Source organism: Cataglyphis hispanica, chromosome 20 (genome assembly GCF_021464435.1).
Source record: "Cataglyphis hispanica isolate Lineage 1 chromosome 20, ULB_Chis1_1.0, whole genome shotgun sequence".
In the NCBI taxonomy this organism is placed as follows: Eukaryota; Metazoa; Arthropoda; class Insecta; order Hymenoptera; family Formicidae; genus Cataglyphis; species Cataglyphis hispanica.
In genome coordinates, this window is record NC_065973.1 from 385,623 (window position 1) to 401,487 (window position 15,865).

At 37.3% G+C, this 15,865-nt stretch overlaps 1 protein-coding gene and 1 long non-coding RNA gene across 3 annotated transcripts in view; one reads left to right on the forward strand and one right to left on the reverse strand.

Moving 5' to 3' along the window:
• LOC126857012 (lachesin-like) overlaps positions 1-15,865 on the forward strand; it is a 194,548-nt gene that overhangs the window by 142,443 nt on the left and 36,240 nt on the right. The gene's annotated exons all lie outside the window — the stretch shown is intronic.
• The window catches only part of LOC126857037 (uncharacterized), a 75,201-nt gene that overhangs the window by 6,440 nt on the left and 52,896 nt on the right, over positions 1-15,865 (reverse strand). The window contains exon 3 of the long non-coding RNA XR_007688437.1: positions 34-136. This is a non-coding gene — a long non-coding RNA (uncharacterized LOC126857037). The remainder of the gene's footprint in view (positions 1-33; positions 137-15,865) is intronic.

Below are 15,865 nucleotides of genomic sequence, written 5' to 3' on the forward strand. Positions count from 1 at the left end.
AATATATTATTTCAGCTCTCAAAATTCACTCACCAGAAGATAAAACTGCCAGACGAAACCGCCATTTATTTCCGCAGCATCCTTAAAGCTCTTGATGACATGTAAAGAAAGAGATGCGAATTTTAGCCACAAGTTTCTAAAGAACAGAAAAAGACCCTTGTAAGTAACGGAAGAAGACGCGTACATATAACAACGATGCATATACATAGATATGTAATGTATAAAAAAAGCAATCATCAAAGTTAAAATTGAAGCTTTGCGACAGTGATCTCTAACTCACTCTTTTATAAAAAGTTGAAAAATATTAATCTTAAAGTTGTGAGAAAATCAGATTTTAATTTATTTTCCTGCTTCTTTCTCCCTCTTTCTCTCTTGAAAAAGTGGATGAAGGAGATCGCTCTGTAATACTCAGCGTCTCTCAATTCTTATTTTTATTTTTATAGTGTTTGCTTGTAGTTTTCCATTTTTTTTCTTGCATGTTGCCCCGATAAACTACGCGCAGTACATCCGATACAGCTCGGGATTAAGTATCTTTATGGAGTTTCGCTGAAACGAGCACGTTGCTTCCTATCGTTTTTGCTTCACCGAACATAGCAAGAGACGATCGAACGTGGAACAATTTCGGGCATCTAAGATAGGTACGAGCATCATCCGACCCTGCATCTGCTAACACCCGTTACACTTAAAATAGACGAGAACTCTGAGTGAGCCGGAGAACGCGCTCTCGCTTTTATAGCAGCGAAAGATTCATAAGTGAATGTCGAGCGGTGATGATGATGGAATATCAGGCTGAGTCGCGCCGGATTCGGCTTGCCCTTGCACGCAAAACGCATTTACACGAGAAATGCCTTTGAAGAACCACTTTTGTAAAGTAACATAGAAAGGTCGTATGAACCACGTGCTATTTTCAAGCACGCTAATATAATCTGACTGACGCAGTAGCCGACTGATCCTAAAAATATTACAAACGAGATATTTAACGACATAAATATCACTAACAATTTTAAATACAGTAAACAAACTAGGCTGTTGTATTATGTTACAACAACAGTGACAACTCTGTTTACTATATTTCTTTTTATACTGTAATAAAACATGGACATCATTTATTATTATTAATGTATGATAAGCGATGGAGATAAAATGCCGTTTTGACAAAATCAACTCTCTTCCATCAGAAACTAATTTATGAAATATAAAACTTTTAATTAAACTGCGGCATATAATTATATCGATATGCTTAACAATCATATTCAGAGATTTTAACGGCGAGCGACAATTATTTCCGGTCTTCACGGTTCCGGTGACACATGACAGTGAAGTGCATGATAGTGATGTGCAGGTAATTAAACTCGAAAGCTCGAGGTTGAAAAGCCTTGAGAGGTCGAAACAGTGTTTTTGATCTCGGCATGTCGAGCAGTTTGAAAAGGTGCATGGAATCTCTAAATGTATAGGGTTTGTGTCTTCCAATGTATGTGTGTAATCACGCAGAATCAGTCTTCTATGAAATCCTTTTTACCGTCTCGTCGTTCAAATTGCATTGAATATTCATTTCATCGTAAAATGTTTCAGCAGTTTATATTAATGAAATGTACATCTTTCCGAATACCTCGTAATATTTTGCGTATAATATACGCCGGTCTTAGAAAATCTTGAAGAAAGAGAGAAAGAGAGAGGGAAGGAGAGAAAGTTGGTGTTATCTATAAATAGAATGATAACTTGTAATCTAAAAACTTTTATCAAGGAATATTATCGAAATGGACGCGATTTCTTCGCACAATCGTAGGACTAATTGCAGTCGCACAATGTCTCTTTATACCTCGCCATTGCAATGTACACAACCGTATCGATGCACTTTTCAGTGTTTGGGCTTCAAAGTGGGCTCCACAATATATAAAGACCAAGATTTTTTGATCTCGGCCTGGAAACGTCCCCCGGACACTGCATTTCGCTGCGTATAATTCTCTGCGGAGGCGCGTACACACACGGGGAGCGCGTGGACATTCTTCAAGGGAAGAAGGGAGGTGCTGCGATGTGTGACGCGGCTTTTGTTTGCCCTTTTTAAATGCGGTCGCGACGCGCCGCATCGGGGCGACGGGATGGGACGCGACGCGACAACGCGTATGAATTCCGAGAGGGGCGTTGAATTTTTATGAGCTTACATACCGTGAATTAGCCCATGTTTCGCCTATCTTACACATACATACGCGCGAGCACAAACGACGTTACCGTTTAGCTTTTTTTTGCGCAGCTCGATGATACGCTCAATTATAGATTAAATCAAAGTGCATTGATAAGATCTGCTATCTCCAGAACTCCTTTAGAACGAGATAATTTCGCGTCTCTCATTTAATTTTTTTTGTTATTTTTTTAAGCGAGAGATCTCTCTCCATTCTCCTTGAGACGCTTCTTGTACAGTTGTTTCCAATATTTTGATTATTATAAAACAGTGATAGGTATTTTATAGCAATTCCTAAGTCGCGTATAAAACTATAAGATATTTTCCGACTCGTGGAAAAATACCACTAATGCGATAAAACCATAGAATCTCATGGATTCTTGCCCCGGGCGCCAATATCTTCTCATTCCTGTCCTTTGAGTGCGTTATATTTCACTTCGCACTCTGATGCGAATGGAAAGTGCAGCAACTCTATAGTTAGACTTCAACGACACTCTCCCGCGCGTTGCAAGAAAAAAATAAATAAAACATAAGGAGATATGTGTCAAGAAATTACGTTGTCAAACATTGACGAGAACGATAGCACATTTTATCTTGCTTATGAAAAGAATATATAAGAATGTTTCAAGATTGCTTTTCTCGCGATATATAAATAAATTCAGTTAAGTTGGAAGAGAAGAGTACAAATACGAAAAAAGTTACAATTATTGAAATGAGTGTATAATATTCATCGTTATTTGTTACGCAGTCGTTGTACTTTCAGGACAATTTCTGAACAAAAAAGAATCGTTAGGAAATAAAGTTAAGATTTATGAATTGTATACATTTTAATTATATAAAAACTTATCTCATTTGTAAGCAACTTATTTGTGATAAAAAGGAATAAAGCAGGAATTCTAAAAATATCAAGAAATCGTTACGGATACGATCACTTTCCCTTATACGCGATCTTCGATCGTATAAGTATATGAACGATATATACCTTGTATATAAAATATCTGCGCGAAGAGAACCGTAATCAAAATTATGTAGAAAAATGTAAAGCACGAAGAGAAGAGAGGAAGCTACACACGGTAAATTTGTCCGCCATGTGTCGTGCCACCTTCCTCCTCATTCCTCATCGGGCAAGCCCGCATCTACGCGTCTCTCATCGCATGACTCTCTCATTTTCTCTGTCCGACTCCGAGAGAGAGAGAGAGAGAGAGAGAAGAGAGTAGTTGCATGTCGCGTAGCTGGTATGCAACGGCACATGGAGTAGACGTACAGCTTGACGTATTACCGGGTAGTGTATTGTAACTGTGCCGTTACACCGGGACTGGGACACCACCCATAATAATCATGTCATAATCCACAATCCGCTCTCCATGCGCGTATAATTGTTATAACGATCTTTATCAACCTTTGACCTTGCCAGTTGACTATAGAGAGAAAGAGAAAGAGCCGTTATGTATTAATTGTACGATTTCTCGCTCAATTTGAAGATTTGAAGATTTCACGTCAAAGTGAAATGCAAACTATGTCCGTTGCTTGTAGATTTCACGATGTCTACGGTGCTGCGTGCCGTCTAAATTTTAGACTCGTACTACTTGCGTGCTAAAATTATTTGCTACTCGGCGAATTTATCATTACACGATTGTTGAAAATCATAACACAAATATAAGGTTTATTTTATTCTGTGAAAAAAAAAAAAAGAAAAACAACTGTGGACGTATAAAGAGAGAGAGAGAGAAAAAGAAAAAAATCTCCTCGTCTGACGAGCACAATTTCTGTCAATAGGTCGAACGTTTCATATCACTTCACGTTCTCGAACAAAATTATGCCGCGTTGTAATTGCGTATAAAGTGGACGCACCGCGACGTGACACATCGCCGGCGAGTATATTGCGAGGCATGTTACACCATATTGCTGGGGCAGGGCTACAATAATCATGTCATAACGCAATCCGCGCGTGCTTTCCGCGGGTACCCGAGGCTTGTAATTATCGCGCCGCACGAGGACTCGTTATAGCCTTTAACGTGACAACACATCGACTCCCGATGCGCGCGACCACATATACATATACACACACATACATATATATATATATATATATATATATATATATATATATATGCGCAATCCTAAAGTACTTGTATAATTGCGTATACGCGAGTATATCTCGCGCATCCTTCATGGACGGCAATGTCAACGACAGAAGCGACGCTTTCAAAGTACTGTCGCGCCAGGTTACATTCAAGTTTAATTATACGTCTCAACATTATAATCCGATGATAAGAGCTCTATTATGACTTAAGCTTTTCCAGGTGGCGAGCTAATGATTTATTAGCGTTCGATAACGCAGAGAACGTTACATCGTTGAAACAAATCGTATTCCGCGATAATTAACGCGCGCTCCCGCTCTTCGATTTTTATTCATTGAATATCGAGTTCATCTCGCATATTTCTGGTTGAATATTCTCATTTTATCGCGAAATCGGTTTCTCTTTCTCCTTTTCTCTCTATCATTTCTGTCCGTCCCAACATTCATAAATCACGGAATGCTCTTTCGGCTAATCGCCGTAGCTCCTCCAACAGAAGCGCGTCATCCGTTTTCTTTGGCTTAAGACGGACGTAATGTTGCCCGCGCCACGTTTATCCGATAATTGTAATGTCAAGCACCTCTCTCGATTCATTCGTCCTCGTCGAGAGTGAAGCAGCGACCACGATGTCCCTCTTGGCGTGCGCGATACGTGCCCCGACTACTCGAGCAGTCATTGTCCACTCGAGTAAACTACATTTCTTACGCGTTGTCGCAATGCAACTGCGAATCCGTCGCCGTCAGAAATGTGTTTTACAACGTCAAACTTTGCCGAATTCGACAAGGACCCAATATAGGCAATAGAGATATTTTTTTTCTTTTAAAAAGGATGTATAAAAAATAGAAAAAAATATAGTACAATAAACCAATGTACCATCATTTCATCAATTATACAAAACGATCGCGATATCGTCAATCTGGAAGAAAGCGCGCATTTCTATAATTTTGATGTCGCATATTTTTATGATTCATTCGTCTATGTCTAACCCAAGATAGCGAACGTCCCTGCGAGACTACGTGCCTAGACTGTGGACAAGTTACTTTTCGATTTCATCATTCTTCACGACTTTTAACACCGCCGCCGTCGATTTTGTGCACCGCACGCGTTGGACGATGGTGATTTTTCCAGAACGATCAAAGACACTTCCGCTGCCATTTATCCGTCAGCATAATCCCAAAGGAGCCTAAAGTCTATTTTATCCATCATTTTTTTCTTATCCAAGAGATATTTTTACGATTATAATTGTTTAAAAAATCTAAGTTTAAGAATGAACTGGACGGATCAAAAGTTAATGAAAATACATGTCAAGATTCATGAATTTGATATCGCGCACAACTTTTAATCTTTTGAGATATAAAATTAATTTATGAGTTAAAATAAAACCTTACCTTGTATAATATAATTTAATCTCAAAACATTATTTTATATGAACCAACTTGTTTTACAATGACATTCACGTTCTTAACTGTATGATACAAAAGTTTATGAAAATAAAAACTTGTTTAAAAATGTGCTTGTTATATCAGAATAGAAAAATATTAAAGAGAAATCAATTTTATTGCTTAATTTATTATTTTTTGACGTAGACAAAGAAGAGTAACGAGAAATATTTCGGAAATTAAAAATTATACACGCTGTGTAAGATTTATTTTACATTTTATAAGCGTATTTAATATTGAATTAAATTCTCGATTTTCTTTTTCAATTTGTTAAACGAGTCTCATCGCATCGGACGATACAATACGATCGATATAAGTTGGCAGTCCGAACACGTAACTCTCGCCGCGTTCATATCCTTCACCTTCGCGGCTTGGCCCTGAGCGAATGAATCAGCGAATATGTCGTCGTCGTCTGGAAAAGTGCTTGCCGGTCCGGAGGCCCGAGGGTACGCTCGCCTTTTTGTCACGGAATCCGCTAGACGGGCTACCGTAAAATTATCATATACCATGGTGGAAGAACGGGTGGTATGGGGACGAAATGTGTGCGAAGAGCCGCTGTACCTCCCTCTTTCTCCTCCTCCTCCATCGCCACCCTTCAGCGGCTGCTATACACAGCACGGCCGCCTTCTTCTATTCGCCCTAAGTCCCAGCTGACTGACAGAATAATCTGCGGCGGCAAACGAGGGAAATAATTCAGCACACCGTGCAGATAAGCAGCCGCGTGGAAAGAATACTTGCGACGGAAGCGACCGCACGAGAAAATTTACGGGTGTAGGGTGCGATTTTATATTCTAAGCCCGTTACGCGAACCTTGATTAGCGTTTCGACGGAATTTTTGAAAGGACAAAAAAGTCTTCGATCGAGACACACAGTCGAGGACTTGACTGTCTCCATAATTCAGTTCATCGCCACAACGTGAAAACTTTACGCAATTTTTATAAAATGTCCAACTTCTGACGAATGTTTTGAGACGTTTATAATTGTATCGATAATTTTTGGTCGTATTTTAAACATCAAGATGTGCGCACATTATAATAATGTATTATACAAATTTCTCGATGTCGTAAATATATATATATATATATATATATATATATATATATATATATATATATGTATGTATGTATGTATGTATGTATGTATGTATGTATGTATGTATGTATGTATGCATGTATGTATGTATGTATGTATGTATGTGTTCTCGAATCTTTGGTCGATTTCTGTTCCAGATATCGTATAAACTGTGCGATATAAATCACGCCTTTGCTATGCAGCGGTTGCGCGGGTGAAATTTGACAACAATTTATTGGTTCCGCGAATGAATTTCTGCTCAATGATGTTATGCAGCGCATTTGACACAACTGAAGCTGTTCGAACCTGAAATGCGACTTTGCGCACGTCAAGCTTGACCGAGAATATGCGCGAATTACCTTGTTATTGTTTCGCGAATGGTTAAGATAGTCTAATTGCTATACCGACGTGGCGCCACTAATTTAAGCGCTGGTTGAAAATATCAAAATTTATGTACGTTTACTTGACGGTACTTATATTGACATGAATGAAAATGTTTCGCCGTTACATAATCTGCGATCTCTTTGTTCCAAAGTGAGATATACGTCGAGTAATTACGCTTTATCATCACCTCCGTCTCGTTCTCATATTATTTGACTATCAGAATACGGTCATTATCTTATCGCGTATTATCGCGCATCACGGAACAATTCGTAAAACCCCGGGCTATGGCGAATGGCAGTTTTCATGGACGCGTGGGGGAGGTGGAGGGAAGAGGGTGGCTTCGCAGAATCCCTTTTCAGAGACGCCCAACCCGCGTCCGCTTGTAAAGGTGCCACAAATCGCACAAAAGAACCGCGAGCGATCATTTAGCGCAGTTACCTCGCCGACGTCCGTTATCATCGGTAATTTTTCATCCGAGATTCTTCCCCGTTTCTCTCTCTCTCTCTCTCTCTCTCTCTCTCTCTCTCTCTCTCTCTCTCTTTTTCCTTCTCCCCTCCTTTCTTTCTCTTCGTATGAATTTGACTGTGTCATTACGATCTCATCCCTCGCGTATTCTACAGCACCGGCGCCATCTTCGGCCATCCCGACCCTCTTAACTGTCTTCATTCCCAAGCAGCTTCTTCCTTCTCCCCGCGAATCTCTAATCCGAGCAAGATGTTGCTCTTCCTCTCCTGCGTCTTCCACCCGTCGCCGCTGTTACCGCTCATCGCCTCCGCTTTCCTAAAGCGAAGGAAGTCTAACGGCTCTTGGGAAGATTGGCGGGAGTAAAACGAAAGGGAAGTAATTACTAATCTTTGAAATAATCGTTTGCGCTCCCGGCCACGATCACGCGGCACCGCCCGAAAACTCTATTTAGGCAAAACGGTATTTAAACGATAATCGCATAAGAACTGCCGAACAATTTCTACGCGCTTCCAAACGGAGCTTCGAAATCGGAAATAAAAGCATACGTACCATTCATATATATGTGCATATCGTCGCATTTTCATTAGAAGTTCAATGTAGAAATCAGCAATCCGCACGTTTATCCAATTACAATAATCTACTTATTATAAATCTACTAGATATTCTCAAGTAATGTGTAATTTAAAGAGCAAAGATATTAAATATTTTACATACTGATCCATATTGTTAACTCTCTAATCCTGTAAACCGCGGTAAATCAAATTTTAATTTTATGACGATATCAGATATCGTCACTTTTCTCTTATTGCCAGACTCTTTATTACTCATTTATTTATTAACTTTGGGAAAAAAATATTTACATAATTTTATATAAAAATAATTAATAAAAAATATATTAAAATGAATTAATCAATAATTAATAAAAATACATTAATATAATTTTTGATATGATAGAAAAGAGAAAGAGAAAGAGAGAAAAATTGATGATGGTAAAAATTAATGCTATGTTGAATTAAAAAAATAAGTTTTGGCAACGTTTATACATGAGTTTGAGATCAAGCACCCTGCATTTTACCATTTAGTTTCCAATGCAAATCTTTGTATTGCGCAGTCTTTTCGTCGCGCGATATCAGATTTTCGCTCATTCCAGACATTCTGGAAGATGAATCTGCTTCGCGTGGATCGACGATTGACAAACCAAATGCGCGAACGTAGTCGATCGTAGCATTAGAGAAAGAATTTCGTATTCGACTGTCGTCTGCCTGGAACGACACGATATACACGGTATATATGCTCGCTCCTCTATCTCTTTCATCTCGTCTCTTCTCTCGGAGGGATTTCTGCTGTTAAATAGCTCGCCTTTATTTAAGCCCCCTATCTCATCGCCTTCGGGCAACAAACCGAATAAACTGTGCTTTATTAATGAAAGCTTGCATTTCACGCATCGCTCTGACGATTAATAGGAAAACGTGCGCGAAATATTGCTAACGAGTAAGTATATTTATATCACCACTACATTTATGCAAATTCTCAATATGTTGATGTCATGTGTTAGACTCGTTGCACTTTTAAAATTATATCGACGTTGCGGCTAAAAAAAAAAAGACTCAGTCGATGATATTACATCGAAATGGCATTTTGTTAAAAACATAATTATTATTACGCCATAGGGAACGTTTACACGTATTTTCCTTTACATTCGAAACATCTCGGGATAGTCTGTTTTACGACATTACATCGAGAGCGCAAAAACGCTCGCGCGCTCGAGAAAGAGAGAGAGACAGAGGGACTAGCGTCACGAACGAGTAGGGCGTGTCGGACTTTCCTCCCCCTTTTTTCCCTCTCTTTTCCCTGTTTTCTTTTTCAAGCTGGTGAATTAATGCACGTGCCATAAAGTACACTCCTGCAGGAGAAGCCAGCCGGTTCGACTTTACGTTCTCTCTCGATGGAGCTACAAAACTAAATGCCGATACGTACGTAGAATGGAAAGGTTAAAAGTACTCGCAAGACCAAGGATATTTCTGACGATACCTTTCAGAGAGAGAGAGTTTCACTATATTCTACAAATAAGATAAATAATATTTTTTTATCCAACGTCGAAATATTTATACATAACAAATGTCAACGCCGGTAATATCGCTGCTTGCTAAATCGCTCGTAATCAGTAATGATGATATTGATAATGAGACTGATTTCTGTTTTGTGACAGTCGTACTGCGGAAAAAGTAAATCTGTTTTTGTAATGTCTTACTCTAAGCAAAGTAATATAAAACGAATGATAGGACAATTAAAAATGATCAATTGAAAATTAATTTTAGAATCTTCACAGAGGGAGCGTAAAATATTTAGAATTATTGGCCCGTTCAAAGTCCAATCAAATACACGGGATATTAACTCATCGTTATACGTCAATCGGCAAACTCATTTCGTCGGATCGAGCGAAAGTTATATTTGTCGGTGAATCGGCGCGGTATCGTTTGCGCAATTAATCGCGATTAATCACAGTTAATAACTTTAACGCACGATATATCGCTTTTCATCCGCGTTCGCCATACATCTTTCGAACAATTAAATTCATGCTACAAGATAGGAGAGTGCGTGTCGCGTTTTAAATCGATATATGCTAATAACGGCTAATAATCCATGATATGCATTTCGGCTTGTTTCGCATGGCGCACGTACATCAACTAATCAACTCGACATGATACGAAAATTATGTCATGTATATCATATTTAGCGCAAGCGTTACATTTGATACGGTTATCAGTTATTCCATACGTGAGACTGATATGCGGGATATGATCAGACTATGAAGTTACGTCACTGATGCGTCGCCAATATTGAAATGATTTTAGCTTTGTAATATATATATACAAATCTGCCGTTCTAATCTTTCCGATCGTTGTAATAAAATACGTTTTTATCTTTTACCGCTGCAATAATTTAGACGGCAAATTTATTACGATAGCATTTACAGACTCATTATAACAATTAAGATTAGGAAAAATATTATAAAGTATTAAGGAATATTATAAAAATTTTGCAGATGCGACATGAAATTTTTCTAATGTTTAATTATTAATTTATGATATACATATATTATCTAAGGCATTTATCTCTCTCTCTTTTTATCTTTTTCTGCGTCTTTCTTTCTCTTGTTGTTATTATTATCGATATTCAAAATTATATTACACCGTTACGATATGTAGCCAATATATTTGAACGAATAATATTGAATAGCGATTGAGTGTGGCGATAAAATTGGTGCCGAAAAAGTTGGATAAAACACAAACTAGCAGGTCATTCCACCTGGGTTTAGAATTTCACAGATTCGGATATGCCATACGACAGCGAGAGCATTGACAATTTATCGGCGCGAATCAACCAATTGAATGTGGCGTGCGAGATGCGACATGGAGGAATGTGCAACGTCGCAATTTCCGAAATGTATTACACGGTTCCATTTCTGCAGATAATCGTATCGATTCGCTCGTTCCGTCATTCTCTGTAAACGATCCAAATGCATTATAGTTTCCCATGATTTCACATTGATTTTTCAAATTTTTATACTTTCCATCCATTTTTCAATCAGAAAGTACGTAACGCTGAAAGAATTCAGAGCAACGTAAAATGTGTGATTTGCTAATACAGTCTGTCGTTTAATTAAGATGCGATTGAAAAAAAAAATTAGAAATTGATGAAGAATTACATTAATATGATACTGATGATACTGATTAAACATTATTACACGCGTTTGTTAACTTTCATTGTGAATCGTATTTCGCGTAAATGTCAAGACACAATAAAAAATGAGGATGACTGTAAATAATCTTTGAAAATGTGACATAACAGCTACGCGAAATTACAATTTCATTTTGCGAAATAGAAAGAGTCTCGCAGAAACATCCAGGAATCTGGGTACAGCGTGTTTGGCGCTAATCGGATCGATTGGCACGATAACGACCGTGCATGATGGAAGACAAGGATTTATCTAGTGCGCGAGTCGAAGGATCATACTGTTTAATTCGCGGAGCGTTTTAAGGCCCGAATCCCATCGGCGAGGGCACAATGGTCGCCGTCGACACAGATATCTATCTCTCAATTTCCTGAATGAAAGTTTGCGCGCATATGCAAACCAATGCGCGGCTTGCACGTGAATTTTCGTGGAATTGTATGCGAGATGCATACGTTCCATCATCGAGATTACGCATAATAGGATCTGTATTATAATCAAACTTAATCGCTTATTTGATAATGAGAGGGCTTTTACGAGCGAGTCTTTATCGATTGATTCGCCGCTTAATTCGATTTTTTTCTTATTTATCGATTAGTTAATCAACTTTCGATTCGCTTTTGAGGAAAAAAATTGCTTGCCATGTAGTTCCAATATGCTTCCAGTGCACTGCCAAGTATCGACATTTTCGACAAGCGTCGTCAGGCTGCGTCAATATTAGAGTTGCAAGGTTAATAAATAATCGCGTTCAATATATTAAATATATACATCTTTCTCTCTTTGCATTTGCTTGAATTTTTGCGTAGATTTTCTGACCTTTTTAAGCGTTTTGTAAAATTAAAAAATTACACGGCCCAAAGACAAACTTCAAGATTTTACTTTGGCCGTTTAATTATCGGTTAACTGACAGCTTCCCGACCCCGAACACGCGGTTAACGTACTTTTCCAGTTAATCGAGAACCTTATCGGTAAAATGCGAGAGGAGGTAAATCGACAAAGGGGTAAATTAAAGCTGCTAACCCATGCGACTCTGCTAAGTTTGTCGACGCGAAAAACTTTGGGGCTCCGCGAGCACGATTTTACTTAGCGCGCAATTTGCTAGAAAGCCAACGGTGATTGTCATAAACAAGCCATAAAGTGTTCACGTTTTATACATCCATTTTACTTCACTTATCGTCCGCACTCGAACTTATTCTCTCCCTCTCTCTCTCTCTCTCTCTCTCTCTGTCTGGCAATCCTCATTTTAAATGCGGACAGAACGCGGCGGGGATTTTTATCGCGAGCTGACTTTACGTTAATCATACTTAAAATAACAGAGACGCGCGCGCGCGCCACCGGGATGGTTTTCGCCTTGCGTATCCTTGCCGCGCGCATTAGTATGCGGCATGGGCAGAGATACCGAGGCTCGAAAAATGGGACATTAATCTGTTACATTACCTATGACAGTGAGAAACAGTTCCTTAAGTAGCTCCAAGCTCCGGGCAACCGGTGCTATTTATTACGTTGGAGCGCTTCCCGTTGAAAAATATATAGTAATTCAGAAATAAGAAGGGGAGTAAGTTGTTCTCTATCGTTGTTTTCTATCACGATGACCCATCGTTTGGCCATCAGTCATCAAAATGGCATGTGACTTTTGCGTCATGTACCATGTAAAGGATGGTGAATTTGATGTTTTGAAAGATTTCGTTGTTTAAAATTTACTTTATTTATCTCTTTCTTTCTTTCTATCATATTGTAATGAATTATAAATTGTTGAGAAAATTCTATTGAATTTTAAAAATAATTGAGGTAAAATGATATTGATTGTATATATGTATAATCTTATTTTCTCTGTCTATTTTCACATATTGTATACCGTGTATAATGAATAATTTAATAAGCATAAATTAGGGTAAATAATAATATTTGAAAACAGGAAATAATTTATTTATACTGATATCGCAAAACAGACCTCAAAACTATTTTAAACTATTTTTCAATAAATAAAAGAGAGTTATTCTATTATTATATTTAAATTTTTTCTTTATGCAATTTAAATTAGAACTGCGATTTCTATAATTTAATTATATCTTATTGACTTACACACCGGAAATTTTTCTAATCGTCTATTATTCTCAGAATAAGACAGATTATTAAACTAAATCGCATATATTTATAAGCGATTATATAAAATTACTTTTTCGCTCTGAATGTCGCGACAAGTTCTTTTTAAATAGATCTTACCTGTAGATTCTACCGACTTAATAAATTCGTATTCGTTATAAAATGTGCTGCATATAATTTCACTTTTAAATATACATTAACTATTCTTTGACTTTGAAAGCGATAAAGCATGCGAAAGATAATTTACTTTAATAAATTTCTCATTTTTCTTTTTGTTTCTCCAGACTTTTTCTTTTTATTTGTCTCATAATTTTTGTTTTCCATTCTCCTCGCTTAACGTCGTTTCTAACATCAAATACTTCTTCTGCTAGCGATTTTTTGACTTTTTAATAAAATGATTTACTCATCTTTTGTATTTTTTGATTTTAGATACTATTCCGATTTTATATTTTTCACTGCTGCTTTTTTGTAGCCTTTGTCATTTATTTTGTCGTTCTCTTTCCACGTTCTATTATCGCTTATGAGACTCGTATTTCCAGCATGAAATTTCTTGCTTTTACTCTCGTACATTCGTCTAGCTTATCGTCGCATATATCAGAATATTATCGCAAGATTTACATCTAGTAAATATTATACTGATAAAAATATTTATTATTTGTAATATTTATTATTTGTTAGATTTTCAAATAGATATTTATATAATTATCAATTGCTGAAAAATAAACCATTTTTTTTTTTTATTAATAACGATTTTGCTTCTACTTTTCTTCCATCTTGTTTTGTAATTTAATGTACATTTTTATTTTTTCTTCTGTATCTGACAAATTTTATTATTTTTCTTAAATGATGATGCTTTGCCTTAATTAGATTCATTTTTACTTTTTTCGCTTTTTTCATTTCTGTGCCTTTTATTGAAAAGGTTCCTCTCTAATTGATAGTACTTTCTACGACAATTCTCACTGTTATTTCGTCGCAAGTATCTCATGGAAATGTAGACGAGCACCTTTCCGTTTGCTAACCAAAACCGTTACCAACGCGTAAAGTGTCCTTTGATCCTCGCCCGTCTCGAAGCCACGCGCTCGCCAAATTTAAACGAAATTGAAGGAAGGAAGGAAGGAAGGAAGGAAGGAAGGAGGTTACAGAAGTCGGTTTTAATGAAAATATTTTTAATGACTTTTGAAAGAAAACTCATTCAGCATTCTCTTTTTTAATAATGGGTATGCTCCATTTTACTTCATTAATCTATAAATACATAATTCTTAAAAGAATATAATTCTAGAATATGAAAGAGAATATAAAAGAATATAATTATATATGGGAACATTCTTAAATAAATCAGATATAAATAAAATCTTGACGTAAGAAATATAAGAGCCAAAAGCATAAAATGATTGGGGAAAATATACCTTTCCGTAAATAATATATCTCTTATATGATATTTAATGGTAAAGTAAAAAGAAGCGAATGTGATAATTTATTCCACATCACTAAATTATTTCACCGCTTTCTGAAATATGACATTTTAATGCTAAATATGGATCTTTATATATGGCGAAATATTATCAATACGATATCGTTTATTGTCTGCTTATAAATGATTGATACGGACGGATAGAGTATATGCGGGATGATAACTGGTGGCGTAATGTTGCTGCCAGTTGTCGTTACGGAGATAGTTTGTACCAGCCAAGTTTCATGATACTGTTAAGTAAGTTTGCGAAAGCCTTGGTTTCCGCGATGAAAATCGCAGCGGTGCACTTGCATATGCTTAAAACAGATATGCATATATATGTGATATTTCAGCAATCCTCATATATAACGATGTTAGCAGTCTTGAAGTACAACCTTCCTCTAAAAGTTTTATATGCATACGCAATAAAGAGTAATTAAATCTAATTTTACAAAAATCACTATCTTTCAATCATTATAAAATACAGTTCTTTTACTTAAAAATATTAATTAATGAGGAGAAAAAATATTACATTTATAATTTGTGAAAATTGTGTAGAATATCGTAATGTCGTACGGCACGCTTTACTAACTTTATGGAATGAAATTAACGTGTAGGCCGGCATAATTTAACTACGGTGCAAGACATTTCGAAAGATACGTCGCACAAAGCGATACTACTTTTCGCTTGTAATTAACACCGCTGCGTTGATATTAAGTGGTGCAGTAAGCTAGAGCTAGTCCGGAGCTATGCGAACCCTTCCTGCGGCTTCTCTTCGTTAAAGGCGGAGACACTCCGGCGGCCTCTGAATCGGAGAACCCCTTCCTCCCTTCCTCTCTCACCCTTCGCCCTTTCACCCTACGCGCCCCATCTTCGCCGCCAACGCCACGTTTTCGATCCTCATTCAGGCGACCGTTTGACATCTGAGAGAGAGCCCGGGACACCGGTGCCGAATACCAGTCG